The following is an 18106-nucleotide window of genomic DNA, read 5'->3' as shown; positions in this document are numbered from 1 at the left end:
GTGGAATGCAACAGGTGGATCTTTGATTGGCCCATGTTGGATGTTTGTAATTAATGGCCAATCACAGCCTAGCTGGCTCGGACAGAGAGCCGAACCACAAATCTTTGTTATCATTCCTTCCTATTCTATTCTTAGCTAGCCTTCTGATGAAATCCTTTCTTCTATTCTTTTAGTATAGTTTTAATGTAATATATATCATAAAATAATAAATCAAGCCTTCTGAAACATGGAGTCAGATCCTCGTCTCTTCCCTCATCCAAGAACCCCTGTGAACACTGTCACAGAGCTGTTGCTACACTGGTTGCAGATTATGTGTCTGATCCATCTCTCCATGGCCCATGATGCCCTTTCCCCTCATCCATGACCTTCCAGCACTTTGGCAGTGTGGGAATGTGCTCAGCGAGTTCTTGGCAGTGCCACCACTGCCTGCTGGCACACCCCACACACAGCCCCTGGCACCAGCTCCAGGGGTAGGGCAGCAGCAGAATGGGCCAGTGCTGAAGGCCCAGAAGGAGGCACGAAGATCAGCCAGGGGTGGCTGTGATGGTGGTGGCGGTTCAGACTAGAGCCTGCACACAGCTGCAGAAGCACAGGCCCCTGTGATGGGAAGCACATCTGGTGGCAGTGGCATGGTGTGGGAGGACAGCACCATGGCCTCAGGCTCTGCCTTCCACAGGTGCAACCGGGGAGAAGAGGAAGTTTGGTGCGCTGTTTGATGTCTTTATTATTATGACTTCTGTCACCAAAGCCCACCCTTATGTTCTCAGGTGTATATCCTAGCATATCTCACACTGTGTATTTCCTCTGTTTTTCACATGCAATATTAGCAAGGAGAGCTTGAAGCATCTGAGAAGACAGCAGAACTCTGAACGTAGCAGAATCTGTCTCTCAGGGTTAAAAACAGTTCTGGACATATAGGACCTGTAGTTTGGACCAAATGTAACTTGTACTGCTCACCTCTTTCCTTACTGTTGTACAAGAAGTAGTAGAGAAAAACCAGCAGAACAGGAAGACAAAATCTACTTGTTTAGAAGCATTTCCTTAGTTTCTTAAATTTCTGTGGCAGCTTACATCTGCTGCAGCACGAGGTCTTTCAGCAAGATGTCAAGATGTGACTTTAAGCTGCCCAGTGAGAAGAAGTGATAGGGCAGCTCACAAGTGAAATGTCAGGAAAGACGCATAACATTTGGCACATTTCTGAATGTGCCTTGTGATTTGGGGCACTCAACTGAAGCAGAATATGGGCCAGATATCTTAGATGGACACAGGAGCTGCTTTTAGAAATATTATCTGCAATGGCTCATGTGTGCTGAAGTCACATCATAGCCAGCAGGGCACCGTGGGTCATGACATAGCACAGAATTTGCACCTGCAGTGTCTGCACACAAGGATCCACACATGTGCTGTTCTCACACCTATGTATATCAATAGCTTTTCCAAGATTTAAGATGTTGACTTGTATAAAATGAGAAACAAATAAGTTCATGTAGTGAACAGTAATTGCAAAATTCTTGAGTGATTACGGTTTGCACTGACATGACAGCATAAATTGAAGTTTGCATCACTGTTTTAAAAGCAGTTTGATATTAAATATAACATTTGCTAAGTCCAAAATAAGCTAAATAAGAATGAGATTTACAGATAGATTTTTAAATGCTAATTTTTCATTTATTGTTATTTTTATTTCACAAATTATCGCGCCATGCTGCTGTGCTCAGAAAACTTATTTTATAAAAGTATTATCTTGTTATGGTGAGAGTGAGTCACACTACAGTGAGAAAAACAATGCTATATTTGTCAGTCCAGCAGCACTGAAGTAGCTATAGCATAGAGCTGTGTCCTGGACACTGCATGAATCTTTAACAAGGCTATCAGTACTCCACTTAGATGCTATAGTTATGGACACATTAGGAATAACAGCTAAACCAGCTAAATGTGGCTTCCAAATCATTATTGCTAATGCTTATGTACTAGATTTGGCAGAAATAACACAAATTGAATTTTAAATGTCCAATACAATCAGGCTAAGTTGTCAGTGAAAAAAAAATTGCTTTTGACCTTGTAAAGTGAGCACATAATTTTCTTTTGTGAATTTATTCAAATTCTGAATTTAAAATAGCATATGTGCACCTAAAGCTGCCAACAATAAAAGTAAGAATGTAAGAGGAAACTAAGAATTGGTGGAATGGTAAATGATGCAGGTTTCTGAGGTCTAATATATTCCTTTCACAATCTCACAACCATTACCTCCAGTTCTTTTTAGTTCACCACACCAAAGAGAGTTAGACAAAGTGAGTAAGTGAATTCTCCATCATTCTCTTCTTTACATTACAGTGGGAATCAATAAATTCCCATTCAGAGGGACTGAGTTTAACCCACTCATTAATCCTGCTCATAGAGATTCTAAAATATTATTTTCTTTTCTTTGTCATCACCTCTAAGCATGCAAATGTAGTCTATGGAAAGTGGGACTTATACCCAAAAGAGGTTGATGGAGGATTAGGTGAATGTTCATGTGCAGAAAATTGAGAGCTCATTGAGCAAGTCTTCATATAATCTGTGGCTGGGTCACTTGTAGCACTTGTAGAAATTTTTTTGCTCAGGGACTTGATTTCTCTCTGTGCTCATTTTTTCCCCCAAGAATTTGTGTTGCTTCACAGACAAAAAAAAAAAAAAAAAAAAAGAGAATAGTGAATGTACATAGCATTTAACAACATTTTTGATAAACTTTGAATATAGACAAAGTTCTGCTCAGTGCATCAGACCCAATTCAGTAAACCCTTGAACACTAAGATCCTCTAAACATCAAAGAATTGAGTAACTGTGGCAATTTGCATCACTTGTAACCTTGTGAAACAGATTGCAATTCATTTATGATTTCCCACCCACGCTTTCAGTACTGGGACTCAGAGCACTAGGTGTTCCAGCTGTTTGAACAGTACTGTACAGATTGGCTATCAGGAAGGTCTGCTTCTGTTTGATTTAGTGTTTATTTTGGCAAAAATCTCTAGAGTTAATGTTTGGTACTCTAAAACAACTTTAAAACTTGCTTGGGAGTGGACCACTCAAGGTATGTACAAACATGAAGAGATCTGGGCTGGAATACAGCTCTGACTTGGAACAGGGTATCTAAATGTGCCTGAGCTAATAACCTGCCTTGGAATACAAACTGATTCTACAAACTTGATTTGGTTTGCACCCATCTACTCAGATGTAAAATCCATTGTCACTCGTACCAGAGTCTACCTGGAATGCCAGAAAAATAAATAATTTGCTGACTGATCTCAACTGATTGCACAGAAGGATACTCCATTATGAAGAGAGGAGGGAAACATGAAGCTGGGACTGTGGGGAAAAGGCAAACTGCCTTTCAAGCAGCAATTCAATCTAAAATCAGCTGACAGCATGCACCCTACAATCTATATAAAGTGAAAGGTTTAGTGCAATGTAACATTATAAACTAAGCATTTAAAAATAAATGCACAGAATGTCTTAATGAAAAAGTATTTTAATTTCCTTGAAATTGGTATTTTTAAAACCTTTAGGATTCCAGCTTTCCTGGAGAGAGAATTTACCGGAGTAGCCATAATTTGCATTTTATTTCTGTGGAAAGTTGGTGAATTTGTAAGAAAGTCAATGCACATACCCTACGAAGTGACAGAGAAGTATGAATAGAGCTTCTTGTCTCAATAATTCATTGCATTACCAATCCTATTCTGTAATGTTAATGGGATACTGTACAAGACTACAGTGTATAGGAAACCACTCTTAAATACATTCATCTCCTTTCCATCACAACAACAAGAAGAGAAAGACAATAACAGGATGGATTTTATGTCTATTCAGTTACATTTTGTGCACAAAGAGAATACAAATATATTGTTAGCCTTGCTCTTTATTAATTGCCTCACTACCTATTGACTCAAGCCCAGGTGTTATATTTTCAAAAGCATTAATAACCTCTTTGTGTTCTAGCTCAGTCTTCCTCAGTCTTTTAAAGATGATAATTCCTTATTTCAAGCCAATATTACAACCACCCCTACATTTATTGTAGAGTAAGAGTAAAAAATGTTTATACATGGTAATACAATGAGCTGGTTTAATCCAGTGTGTGTTGAAAGAATGGTTATATACATGCCTGAAAATCAACCCTGAATGGCACATCTGGGGCCTCCCTACCCTGACTGTCTCTGTGTGGGATGTGACCTATCAGTGCCCTAAGAGGTCCCATATCCCTTATCCATATGAGAGACCAAGAGAGATTGCAACCCTTGTCCCAGTTGAGACAAAAAAAACCCCCAAAAAACAACAAACAAATTGCACCCAGGTTGGAGAACTAGGGAGTGCTACACAGTATGTTGATTTTAGTCAGAAAACTGTAGGGACTGAAGCAGCAAGGAAGAGTCAGTTGTGGTGGCTGGGAGGAAAGGATCTCTCTGATCTCAGGTACCTTGATGGTTTTGACATCCTGAGAGTTATTCTGGGACTACTGTTCTTTGACATGAGTTCTACTTACTTTAAACTCTTTGCAGACCCACTAATTTTGCAGTCACAAGCTATCACAGCATGATGACACAGCACTGTTGCAGGCAGATGGTGGCTGCTGGCTGAGGACATGTCTGGTGTCCAATTCTGTATTTCTGCTCTTATTTAGACAGCTCAGCCCTCATTTTAGAAATAACAAATACATGCAGGCTTTGTCACAACTGCAGTGCCTCATTTCTTCACCCCTCAGACTTCAACCTGCCTTTCAATTTTGTGGAACCTCTGAAATTTTCATCTTCCAGTCTAATACTTCTGGCACCAATTCACTGCATCACCTTGGCAAACTAATCTGTTTCTGCACTTGAATCCCTCTCTCCTTGAAGGCATTACAGGGAAGTTTAGCCATTTGCCAGTCTTTTAAAACCACAGTATCATTAATTCCACACAAAAGCATCCTGGAGAAGTAATGGCTTCCCACCTCTGAAATAATGGGCAACCAGTGCTTGAGGTTGTATGAAAACTTAGATAAAAGAGCTGAAGGGACTACAGGCACTGTGTTATCTGTCCAAGACAGATGAGTCCAGATGGGTTTACTGGTTTTCTTCATGTTTCTGGACTTTCTCTGGCTCCCACAGAGCTAGGAAGGAGCTGTGTGCATCTGCCAAAACCTGCGAGGCTGGGGTGGTTGTGGGCCCATCTCTTCTGGGCCTGAGATGGTTTGTGTGACCTAATAGTACTGAGTCCAATTAAAAATGTCTTTGCAGGGCAAGTAGAAAGTACTGTGGAGTATGAGTAAATTAGTGGAGCAACCTGGAACCTGTTCAGATCCTACATGTCCAGAGCAAATAATTGTGGTAGGAGCCAGCTTGATCCAGGGGGATCAGCTGAATGTTGCTGTGACATTTGGGAGTATTTCCACATCTGAAAGTGCCTTGCAGGTTTGCATGAGCTTATTCTCCATGGAGCCAACTAGACTTCTTTATTCCATCTCCAAGACATATGGAGAGTAGTCAAAACCTTGCCAAAGCCACATGTCAATGCTGGAAAGGGATGCTCTCCCACGCCTGCTGGACCAAAACTGTCACCCACATCTGGGGCACAGACAATCCACAGCCAAATTCTATCATCATGGATAAAAAATACCTCAAAACAATTTAAAAATCATAATTTATTAAGTTCTCTCTTATCTTTCGTATCCTGATGAGTCCCAAGTACTTCAGGTATGGTTGCGTGGTCTGTTTGTCTCAATCTTGTGTTTTCTAGTTTTAGGTGCTGTGTGTGTGACAGAGAGCACAATCTCATATCTCTTTAAAATTTTCCCTGTGTAAATATAGGTGCCTCCTCTTCAGGAATGTGCCTTGCTGTGACCTTTCAGAAAGCTGGTTATCATTCCTCTTCAGCTGCTTGGGATTTGCTTTTATTTACTCCCTGCTGTCTTTAGGAACTGCAGTAAGTGCTCCTTGTTGTGGCCACTCAGGCAGCAGCCTCAGAGCTTGCAAGACTCTAAAGACAGGTTTGTAGTACTGTGCTCATGGTGTGTTCAAGCATTCTTGGATTCTCTAACACAAGTTTCACTCATTTCAGGAACATTTCACCCAGGCATCAAGGTACTTACAACATGATCTTTAAATTGCAAATACAGCTCATGGGGTGTGGCTTTGAAGGTAATTCCAACTTTTATCAAGTCAGGTGTTTAGTTTAGCACTGTGTTGCTCTCTGTAAGGAAAACTTAGTATAGTAATGGGTAAAACAAATTCAGATATGGTGGAAAAGTACATCACTGTTCCCAAGATAAGGAGAAATACAGTTTCAAGTGCAATATTTGTACTCAGATCTATTTTCTGCCTTTGAAACAGCAGTGGGTCAAAAGACAGACAAAATTTCTTGAAGTGGATAACTCACAGATCCCTTATGGTTGTTATTTTCTGTGTGGAAACACCATCTGAAGCTCATGACAAAATATTTCATTATTCCAGAAGGTTTGCATGAAAATTGTGCTGCTTTAGACTGAATAAAAATACTGAAATTATTCCTTATCAAATATCTGGATCATTGTAGCTAGAACTTAATGAAGAATGGTGTACCAAAAATAAAATAGAATTTTATGTTGTAGAAAACTACTTGCCTAAAACCAGTTTACAACTAGTCAGAGTACGATTCCATCAGCATTTAAGAAGTGCCATGACACATTTTAGATACCATACACCAAGCTGGGGTTTGCATTATGTCTCTAGGGTATTTTAGAAAAGGAAAATAAAAGTAAATGTATAGTGTTGGTTTGGGGTTTTTTTCCTGTTTGATAGGCCTCTTCACATTAGAGGATTGTCTTAATTAGGCTATTAGGAGCTTTACCATGACATATTTGCTGCGTCCAAAAGGCCTTCACAATATATGAAGTCATAGTGCAACAAAATAGAAACTGTACCACAAAATGTAAATGCAGTATGTACAGGTGAAACAGTAATATACATGAATAGAGAGGGCATGAAAATTGCCACAAAATATGATAAACCCAGTTTCAAGGAAAGACTCACAAGTGGTTATTTCCTTAGTGAGATATGGAGGTTTCTGCATGACAGAGGACATCCTGTCTAATGGCTGCTCATTAACATATCCTGTTTATTCATAGAGCATCTCTAGAAAAATGTGTGTTTCCACTTATGTTGGTACTATGAAAAAAAAACAAAAAAAAAGACCACCAGAAGATTCCCCAGAACTTCAATTTTTTTGATTGCATGAGTTCTTTTCACTAAAATGAAAGTGTGTCAATGCAAAAGTATAAGAAAACCAATCAAAACCAAAAAAATCCTTAAACTTCAAACTCTTTTCATGTATGAAAGATAAACATAGTGAAAGTATGCTGATTTTAGAAATTACTTGGTAAGGACAAAAGCAACATGTCTGCATAATGTCTGTAATCTTTTCTAGCATCATGTTCTCAAACTCAAAGGCATTTATGGCAGTAAGACCAGGGTGTGAATCTACAGTATCATTATGTGGAAAAAACTGAAATAATCATCTACGTTATATCTACTAAGAACCATTTTGAAATCAATAAAACCCAACAAATGGTTAGATCTACTATTATTATGGAAGTGAAGAAGAAGATAAAGGCAAAGAAGCTCCTCAGAAGAGTTGGAGGCTGTTGAAACCTCTCTCAGCTGTCCTCTAACTCTGCTTAGTAGGGGCTGCTAAATATCAGTAACACAAATGTTCAGCTCACAAATAAGGACACGCTGTGAGACCCTCCATTAACTTACTCTCATCTGATTAACACCTAGCATCCAACATTTATTCTCTCCCAATAAGTGGAGTGGGAATATTTAAATAAAACCCAGGAAATCTTGATTTTTTTTCTATTAATTTCTAGTCCACGACATTTTTGTACCCTGAAAGTTGTTACATAAAACAACTATTACTCATATTCATAGTCTTTTAATAGAAGAAAAATGGAATATCAAGAGATGTTAGAATTTGGCACAATTTAGGGCAAGAAAATATTCAACAAACAGTGAGATTCTTTTGGGAAACACAGTTTTAAATACTGGTGATGTGCCATATTTCATTGTTCTAAGCATTCTAAAAAATGTTAGGGTACCCTTTTAATACATGCTCGGGCAATTTTTCCACAACTGAATTTTTCCTTTTACTAATAATATCAGTAAAATTAATATTTTCAAAGAATTTTCACTGCATTCATATGTTGTTTTCCCTCACTGTGGGTCCTAAAAAAAAACCAAACTATGGTAGTTTGATAATGTTGTTTAAGCTTGAAAGGCAGAGAAAACTTTCATAATAAATCTCACATCGTACCCTCAGCAGACAGGATATTGTTTGGGCTGGCTTGCTGCACTCTTAATGGAGGGAAATGCTGTCTCTGTGTAGTCCCTCTTCTCACATATCTGTCTCAAAAATAACATCAATAAAGATGTGATATGCCAGTAACATTCATTAGGGCAGACCTGAAGCAATTCAGACTGTGGATTAAATTTCTAGATATTGAAAACCAATCTAAAATTCTGACACTAAGTAACACTCACATTAGCATCATAATATTTGTATCTGAAAGGTCCCAGCTAGAAGGGATGTGATTCACTGGCTGATGCCCATCTTGATGGACAACACATAAGACTTTCTGATCAGTGAAACAGGTAACTCAGTGTCAGGAAATGTGTCTGGTTGCTTACATTTTACATTTTTCAGGCACGGAAAGCCAAAACCTTGATGAAGAAATTAAATCCTAGCTAAAAAAAAAAAAAAGAGAAAAAAAATAGAAAAAAAAGAACATACATGCTTTCTGCATGCCACTTTATATGAGCAGTCTGGCACTTTTTTTTTTATATTTTAGTGACATTTGCTGCAGTACAGCCTGTACTACAGGGAAAGTAGCACTCTATTTCATATATAATCGATACTGTACCAACTCAGTTCAAAGAGAAGTCAGACTAACAATACTTCGAGATGGCTGGCACATTATGCATTCTGGAAATTCTAATTTTATGTAAATTTGGAAAATGTATGCATGTGCCAGAGTTTCTCTTTGTTCGTGCTCTGTTTTAGCATGTGTAAGTAGGAGAGGCTGCCATACAACACGGGTTGCAAAACAGCAGATGGGGGTGATTTAGTCTCTGCGGATCTCTAATTTCCCCTGAAAAAGTACTCAGGTTTGTTATTTCATTACTATGGGGAAATATATATTTTAAAATATATTAACAATTAGTGCTTGTCTAGTTGGAAAATATCTCAGAATTCCTTTAAGAAATAGTTCTCTCTGTGGACACTAATTCCTCTGTAGGAGTCCACTGTGAAAATGGATTAAACTAAACTGGAATAAACCCCCAAAGTCTTAGTGTTGCAGAGCATCTACAGAGAGACTTACAGCATAGCAGTTATTGTGCTTGAAATTCATGCCCTGACATATTTTGTTGTAACTTCCCCATACAGATAGACCCACACTTCATTGCCTCCAGATGCAGTTACAAAATGATACTTCTTCTTTCTGCATTTGCTGATAAAATTCTACACTGAAGACTGATTAGGGGTGACTAAACTTTGCAGTCAGAGGTTGAATAGTGCATCCCTGAAATAGTCATTTTATGCAGATTTAAAAAATAAATACATTTACAATGGTTTCCTCTTTGTTCTGCCACTGTTCTGGCATGTCAGCTTAGTGGTAGATGCCACACAGCAGGAGCTAGGAAATTCTGTCTGAAAAAGAGATGGAGTTTAAAGTAATTTTAGTTGCTGTCAAGACCGGAGTTCCAAAGTAAAGGGACACGTTTAATACTGTTGTAATCAGGATATTTTGAACATTTAAAGAGTTCATGTTTGTGTTGTCAGATTATTTGCTGGAGTTTCATACCCAAGCAACTGTGGGCATGTGGTAAGGGTGTAGGAAGAAAAGAAGATTGTATTTACTGGGCTCTTTTGCATTCCTTCAGTCTCAAAAAAAATTGTAACACAATTTTGATGTCAAACTGATATTCTTGAAGTGCTCGTTTTGGCTATTACCTTTCAGCTACAAAATGCAAAGGTGGCTCTAGGTCTTGTTGCCAGTAGGATGACCCACCACTTGCCTGAGTTTCTGTCAAAGTTCCCTCTGATTTCAACTGTACAGAATCAGAATATTTATGACAAATGCACGGTGTTCAGGAAAAGTGTGCTTAGATTACAGATCTACCAAATTTGATTTTTCTAGAAAGCCAAAGGAAAAAAAAATACTATATTCAACTAAAAGTCCATGATCTGCATGTATTTAGGGTCTTTTGAACATATTAAGCAATAAGAATACATTGAATTTATTTGGAAAATACTTGTTTTGAAAAGAAAGAATGAAATATTTTCCAAAAAACAGTCACAAAATTTTCTGTGGTGATGAACCTTTAGTGATTAACAGGCTGGCTTGGTTTCCAGAGTTGCCCCACTAAGCATTTATTTGACTTTTGAGTTTGAATCCACGTGCTCGCCTGAATGCTTCTTAGCTCCTTTTACTTAGGTCAGCCAAATAGGATTGTTCTTTTCCTTGGCCTCTGGCCCATAGCTAGGCCTAGAATGTCTAAAAGGTACATCTCCAAAATGAAATGAGACCCAAATAGCCAAGCAAGCAGCTGAGGCCCCAGGAGCAGTCCTGCTAAATTTCCCTGGTGAGAAAAGCATTTTTTCCTCAGAGTAACTCTTTCATGGAGGCTTAAATTATGCTTCAAGGAAATTAGTTTTGCTTTGCAGGGCTCTAGGAATGGAGTCAGCTACCACATTTCAAATAAGCTACCACATTTCAAGAGACAGTATCACATTTAGCAGCTATGGAAGTATATGGGACCATTTTCATCTTTCTTTTTAAGTCCAGACATGTATAGCAGGATCCTGATCTTGGATCTTTTATTCTGGTGGATGCAAGGACCCCACTACCCTTATTGTGTCCAGCTATGAAGAAATAAGCAGCATGCTTTGGATTTGTGTGAGAGAGAGAGAGAGAGAGAGAGAGAGATTCAGCCTGTGGGCTGGGATACCTGGCTATCTGTTGCTCCTTATAAATCATGCAAAGAAATTTGAAATCTGAAGCTTGCTGTTGTTGGCATTTGAACCTAATGTCAAAATGCTTTTGCTGCCTTACTTGTGAAGTACACAACCTGTGTTCAATGTCCTTGAAATAGTAATTTTGGTAGGCTCTAACCTTTTTCATGCATAGCAATCTGGGTAAAGAAGCATAGATAAACCAAATATTCTTAACATTCCCTAGCAAACACTCTCACCTTTGAAGAGAGGGTTAAAAGTATCAGGTTTAAATTATCAGCAGGAGAAAAAAAAAGAGTAATCTGACTGCCCTTCACAGTCCAACAGTCTTGGACCCTAAGAGGTGCAGAAGCTTTAATTGTCCAGGAGCTGCACCAACAACAAGTACATCTGACTCATAAGGAAATGCAAAATCTGTCCCATAGCTATTTCACTAAATACATCTTCTGTGACACTAATAACATTAGTTTTACATAGTCAGTAAATTATATTTTCCTATTTTCACAATTGATGTGGGCTTGGATCCAGTCTTGGTCCAAACCTAATAAGTTTACCAGCATGTAACTTCCCTGTGTAACTTTACATGGCTAAATATTTACAACATATTCAATGAAGTTGTGGTTCACATTAATTCAGAAACAGGCATGATACAAAGAGACCCTGCAGAACATGACATCTGACTCTCCAGAATAGGCAGATTATATTAAAGTCTACAATATATCCTGGAACACAGATACAAGCTAAGAAGCTGGTATAGTGGTATGACTGAAGCAATGTAAGTATATATAAATAGTCTTCCTATTTTAATAAATATTAGTTCTTCTCAAATTAGTAAGATATGTTTCCAAAGTGGAACAGTGAATAAAAAGAAAATATAATTTTATCTCACCACTTATACATATTTACATTTTGTATTAGTCATACATTCTTTTTTTCCCTTGCTTTTTTTTCTTCCCCGCCTGATGTTTTACAGTTACATCCTAACACCAACTTCTTTCAGGCAATTTCCAGAGCTCTTTTTTTGATCCGTTTATGAAGGATGTATTCTTCACTAAAAAAACCTTGTTTGTCTGTGATATTTCATCTCTGGTAGCAATGTCCAGCCTCAAGGATTCACGCAATCAGTGCATGGCCTATCGATGCAGTAAGTATGCATTTAATGTTGCAGTGTATATTAGGGCTCAGCTGAGGTTTTGGGCTGTGTTTGCAAACATACAAACTTGGATCCTAAGGAGATGGACTGTGCAAGAGGTTTTACACCCAGAACCAAAAAATGCTGTATTTAAACTCTGCTTGTCTTCTCAGATGAAAATGGTAAAGAGTGGGTGACAGGGATGTGTGGGTGTAATTGTATAATTAGGCATATGCTGCTGTATTTTAGCACATACTGTCCCCTGCTGGGAATAATCATATTACTGGTAAAAGGGAAGTTGTGTGTTCATCCTTCCATTCAAAAAGGTAGGATGGTAAGGCCTTCTTTTTCTTTCAGACAAAGGTATAATTTTCCTTGACCACCACCATGCCGAAAATGTACACATTTCCATTTTTTGAGGATTGCATTCCATCAGGTGGTATTGTTGTATGTAGGATGCAGCTGCAGGCACTACAGAGGCTGCCTCAGCAGAGGAATAGCATAGCTTGGCCTTTCCATGGGATGGGCTGCCATGTGGCCACCAGCATGTATGACATTCACATTGGTTTCCCTAGGGAAAAGCTTCTCATACAGTGTTAGTGACTGCCTGATGGTGCCCCACACAAACCTCACAGAGCTTCACAAACATTCTATTTTTTCAGAAAATGTCAAATGGAAAGGAGTCCTCTCTGCAACTCCCTGTTCTATCGCAAAAATGCCACATTCCTCTCCTATCACCGGAGGTCAAGGCTTTCCTTCCCCATGACCAAGTGGTCAGTGGAAATCAAAGTTCTGGGGCAGGAGGGCAGTCTTGCTGCTGTGGCCTGGGGTCTGACAAACATAACAGGTCTTCCGGCCTGACCACAACTCATGCCCATCCCTGCCCTTGCCCATCTCCAGGTTGCTGGAACTCCCTAGCCAAAGGTATGGAAGGTTATTTCAGTGCCTATGCTCTCAGCAACTGCACACCAATCCAGTCCTCTCAGGAACAGCAAGATTGTTTATATAGAGATGGGGTTATTTTGCTAAAAGATGTAGTGGCTTTTTTGGTTATATCTGGTTATTCAATTTAAAATGTTTCTTTTGATTAAGCTATGCTAGGCTTCATGAATTAGTTTTGCCCCTCTTTTTCCTCTAAAATTTGACTTGTTAGCTCTTTACACTTGAGGTATATTCTTGTCATTCATTTCTGGCTGGCAGTCATAAGAAGTTTATGGGACTGCAGCCCCATACATCCTTCATCAACAATTTTCTATTTTGCAGACTGAGTTTCTGACATTCAGGGTGGTATTTTCTATAAAACTTAGCAATGTTTAGCAATATGATAACTGTCTGGTGAAGGTCTTAAATTAAGTACATATTGACAATTATGCAGTCTGTGTGTTCCAGAAACCAAGATCAATTTTTGTTAGCTGCATTTTATGCTGGTGTCCTTCTGTTTATCAATTAACATTTTTTTAATCTTTCTCAGCAGCTGTTCTTCTTCCCTTTCAAAGGGTAGACTGTATCCCAGACTCAATGTGTTACCAAATATTTGTTTTTCTTAGAACCTCAGAACTGAGGGATTTGGATAAGAAAATTTTTCACTGTGAGCCATTGTTCATATTCTTTTTCAACACACTGTGTAGCTAATATTAATAAAGCTATAAAATAATGAGTGAGTAGAAGTCCCCAACATTATTTTTCCCTTTATTTAAAAATAAAGTAACAAATCAGAAATCCAAATTTTCCAGTGCACATGGATATTGGCTTACAGTGTCAGCCATGGAACGTGTTGGCACATTACATGGACTTTTCATAAATTCATTATTAGAGGATGCACATACTTTTTTATCAACCGTTGGTAACTTGACACTGTAGGCTAGAAAAATTAGAATTGCAGGAGGAAAGTGTCTAATTTAGAGTTAAGTTTTGGGACATTTTTATTTAAGTGGGTCCTTCTTCTTTTTTCTTGATGTCTCATCTCAAATATTTCTTTATCTCTTCCCTTTAAAGATTTTTAGTTCCTAGTTTAAAAAACACAAGAGAATAAAAAATACAAGGAAAATTAAAAGAGGGGGGAAATACAAGCTGTGTGCTGCATATGTGCACGTGGAAAATGGGTTCTCTATGGGACACTGTCCATACAGCAAGTATTGGAAAAAGTCTCCATTCAAAACCCACTATGTTCTTTAACCAAAACTCCTTTAGAAATATTTTCCTTTACCTAAAATATTAAGGAGTTTTACAAGGGATTGCAACACCCAGCATGTTCTCAGTAGAGATTCAAGCCATAGATAACAGCCTAGCAGAACAGATAGCTTCTCTTCTGTGTCCTTCCTTAAATTACAGGTTCTTACCCACCTTGCCTTCAGATCTTACTGGAAAAAAAAGGTGCAATATAGAAGTGCTGTTTTTCAAACTAAAAATCTAAGCATTACAATCACAAAAAGAAGTGTTTTTTGTGGAAGATGGGGTACATGGTTGTGGAAGGGAAGACTGGATTGAGCTCCTGTTCTCACTCCAAGCTGCTGGAACGGGTCAGGACTCAGTCTGGAAGTTGTAAAGCCATGCAGAGATGACACATTCTTTGTGTGTTAATATGCAAAAAGAGAGGTTATATTGGCCTGCATACTTTTCCAGTGTTGTGTTGTTCTGGAGCTGAATCATTCCAGAAGAGGTGGTGATGCTTCACTGTAGAATACCTTAGGTCCTAATTATCCTTAATGCTTAAGGCTTCCTCCTGGAAAGTAGGACAGGAGAGTTCAACTTCCCTCACCAGGTGGGGACACGCTGTATGTTTGATGCCTGAGGAAACTCACTGGGGAAAGTAAAGGATACCAACAATACTTCTGAACCATAAACAAAGCCCCTAACACCACACTATCTGCTTTGCTTGGAAATTAATTTTTTTTACAGAATTAGATAGTTTCAGGTCTAAATCTTATTATAACCTTTGTATTCAACTATCCTATACTGCACACACGGTACCTCATCCAAGGCTTTCATTCTCCTCAGGCTACCTCCTAATGTTCTCTACAGATCTACTCCAGGGTCAAAATAAAGTGTTAACAGAGTTAGAGATTTGAAGATGGAAGTTTGGATTTAGAGTATGAAATTTGAATTCAACACAAAGGACACAATTATTTTATGGTAATAACAAGCTAATATACTGTAGTTTATTACAGTCAGGCATAAAGTTCTTAGGGAAACCTAGGTGTATTTTAGGTTAGTAGAGAAAAATTAGATTATTTTCTTCATAAAGAGGACGTGTTCTGATTCATTAATTTTAAGATACATTGAGTAAAAGAAATATGCTTCACTGGACTTATGAATCACTGTGAAGAAAAGCAGACTGGGGGAAGCAGAAAACATGCATCACTGTTTTGTGAAAGAAAAATGTTAAGGGTATTTTCAAAGGTTCAGTTAGAAGCTCAGTACTTTGCTGTCACTTGTGACTTTCAAGTCCTTCTGCAGAGATTAGCAGTTGCCTCCAGGACAGGCAAGGGACCAGGTCATACTCCCTCTTCTCCTGAGCGTGATGGGAGCATGTGCCTGGGGTTTAGGCAGAGGACAGGAGTGACAGCAAGAGATGAGTCACTTCTCATGCCAGCTACCTAATCTCTCTGGTTTTAATACAACCATTTTTGAAGTGAAAACGTTTGTGTGAGAAAGCCATCACGAGCTGTAGCCAGGCTTTGGCTGGTCACTAAAAACAGGAGCATTGACACTCTTCTGTCCTGCTTGTGTTCCCTTTTTGCAGTCCAAGCTTAAAGTCAGAATGTTCTTTTTCATATCTGTTCTGAATCTACAGCTTTTTGAAGGAAAAATTGCCAACATAAAATAGAAAAAATATGTTATTTTTGCAAGGGTTCCCTTTTGGTTTAAACTAGAGTGGAAAACATGAAAAATGAGCTGTTAATTGTGGGAGAGGTATCATGCCAGAGCTACTTTCTTGTTATTCTTACTGAAGAAAGAGTTTTCATCAAGAAACACATGCAATGTTTAGACTCTTACTGCATCACCTCTCAAAAGTAATGTTGCCTTAAACAATAACATCCCTGTCTGCTTTTCTGAGAACTCTACTGGTTAGTAAATTGACATCTATGTAATTAAATATGCAAATTTGTAATTAAACTAAATTCACTATGTAAACAATAGCAAACCATCTTTACAAGAATATTATCTTGATATCAAAACAGCATATGCTCCACTTTTTGTGTCTCACATTTAATACAACGTGCAGAGGTGACAACACGAATGCACGCATTGCACTGCTTTCTTCCCATGCCTTGTGTAAGGCAGAGGCTGATGAAGTCAGGAAACTGTTCAGTTTTTAGGAAAACAATTTTCATTTTGCCCCTGGGTTTATGTTGATTTTAGTCATTAGTAATAGAATTAGTCCACATTACTGGAATCAACATTTTGTATTTAAGTAAAGGTCAATGAAGTTTCACAGACATATTGAATGGTTTTCAGAAGAACTGGAAGTTTTTTATGGGTTTGGATAAACGTATGTTAATTTAAGCATCAAATTAACTAAACATCTTTGTTATGCACATTAAGACAAAGAGTATAAAAATATGGTTTTCCATACATGGTAGTTTACCATGTTTGTCCCTTTTCAGAGCTGAATAGAAAAGGTGCACTATGCTGTATAATCTGGTTCATTAAAAGCAATGCTATTTTTTGCCCTAATAAAGATTTTTTCTGACAATTTTTTTCGTGGGTGAGTAGTATTTTTTGAACCAATCTTTCAAGTCATCTCTTAAACACAATACATACAAAAGTAGTCACTAGATTTAAAATTAATGGTTACATCACAGAAAAATAATATATTTGCATATATATGAATATAAGGCCTTGTAAGAATGTAATCTTTCCAGATGCTGCCAATTCTAATTATTTGTTTTAAGGAAAGTCAACTATCTTGACCAAGTCTGGAGTGTTAATTAAGCTGAATAATCTGGCAGTGAATCCAGTGCATTTTGGCTCATACTGAGCCATCTGATTTAGGTCCTGCAGGGTGCAGTGCTACCTTGCTCTGTGAGCTGAATAATTATTTATATCTAAGTGAACACTAATATCTCTGCTTATCTAGCTTTACACAGGCTGTCAAGTTAGCTGTTCCTGAAGAGATCGTTCAGCTGGGCAATGTTGTCCCACCCGGTGGGTCAGGGTCCAGCTGGCCTTTTCCCATTCTGTGGGGGCAGCTTGAAAGTGCTGCAACAACGGTTTTACACCACACTGATTTTATAATCCCTAATCCAATGTCTCCAGGGGGACTATAATTCTTTGTAACAGGCATAAAACAAAGAGATAAATGTGAAAGTTCCTAATGAAAATGAAGGTGCCAAGGATCCACTGAGGATCTCTGTGTTTATTTTCAGGGTGGTGATTCACACTTCTTAGGGCAAGTATTTTTTGAAAACCATGTTTCTTAGAACAGCGTGGTGCAAGAAAATGCAAGGGGCAAAGGTTGGTCAAGTTGCTAAAGTGAACTCACATTGCTTCCACATTAATCAGGTTTATGAGTTTATATATCTTAATGATGCTATACAGTACTCCTTTGTATAAGTATTTATACTTATGTTAATACTTATATGTATTTATAAGATATGTGCTGAGGCAGTAAGGTGTGAGGCTAAATTTATTCCATTTAGCTTCATATACTCCTACAAACGTAGGAGTATTTGAAACTAAAACATACTATATATCCTACCATACTATCCTACAAACAAAGAGTCTTATTTTGAGTTGGAATATGAAATTATCAAAGATTAAGAAAATAATTTTAAGTCTCAATTCATAAAATAGCTATGGCTTTGGCCTAAAACTCCACAGTTATTTCAGTGTTCCAGAACAGTGCATGTTTCTATTTTGTTCTGGAAGCATGAAAAACTCCAATAAATTATCTGAATGAGAAAAAAATTGTGGGTTTAACAATAATAATGAGCTTTAACAGAATGAAAAGTGGACGCTGAACTCCATAAAAAC

Source organism: Geospiza fortis, unplaced genomic scaffold, assembly GCF_000277835.1.
Source record: "Geospiza fortis unplaced genomic scaffold, GeoFor_1.0 scaffold429, whole genome shotgun sequence".
Lineage (NCBI taxonomy): Eukaryota > Metazoa > Chordata > Aves > Passeriformes > Thraupidae > Geospiza > Geospiza fortis.
This window is presented reverse-complemented; position numbering follows the sequence as displayed.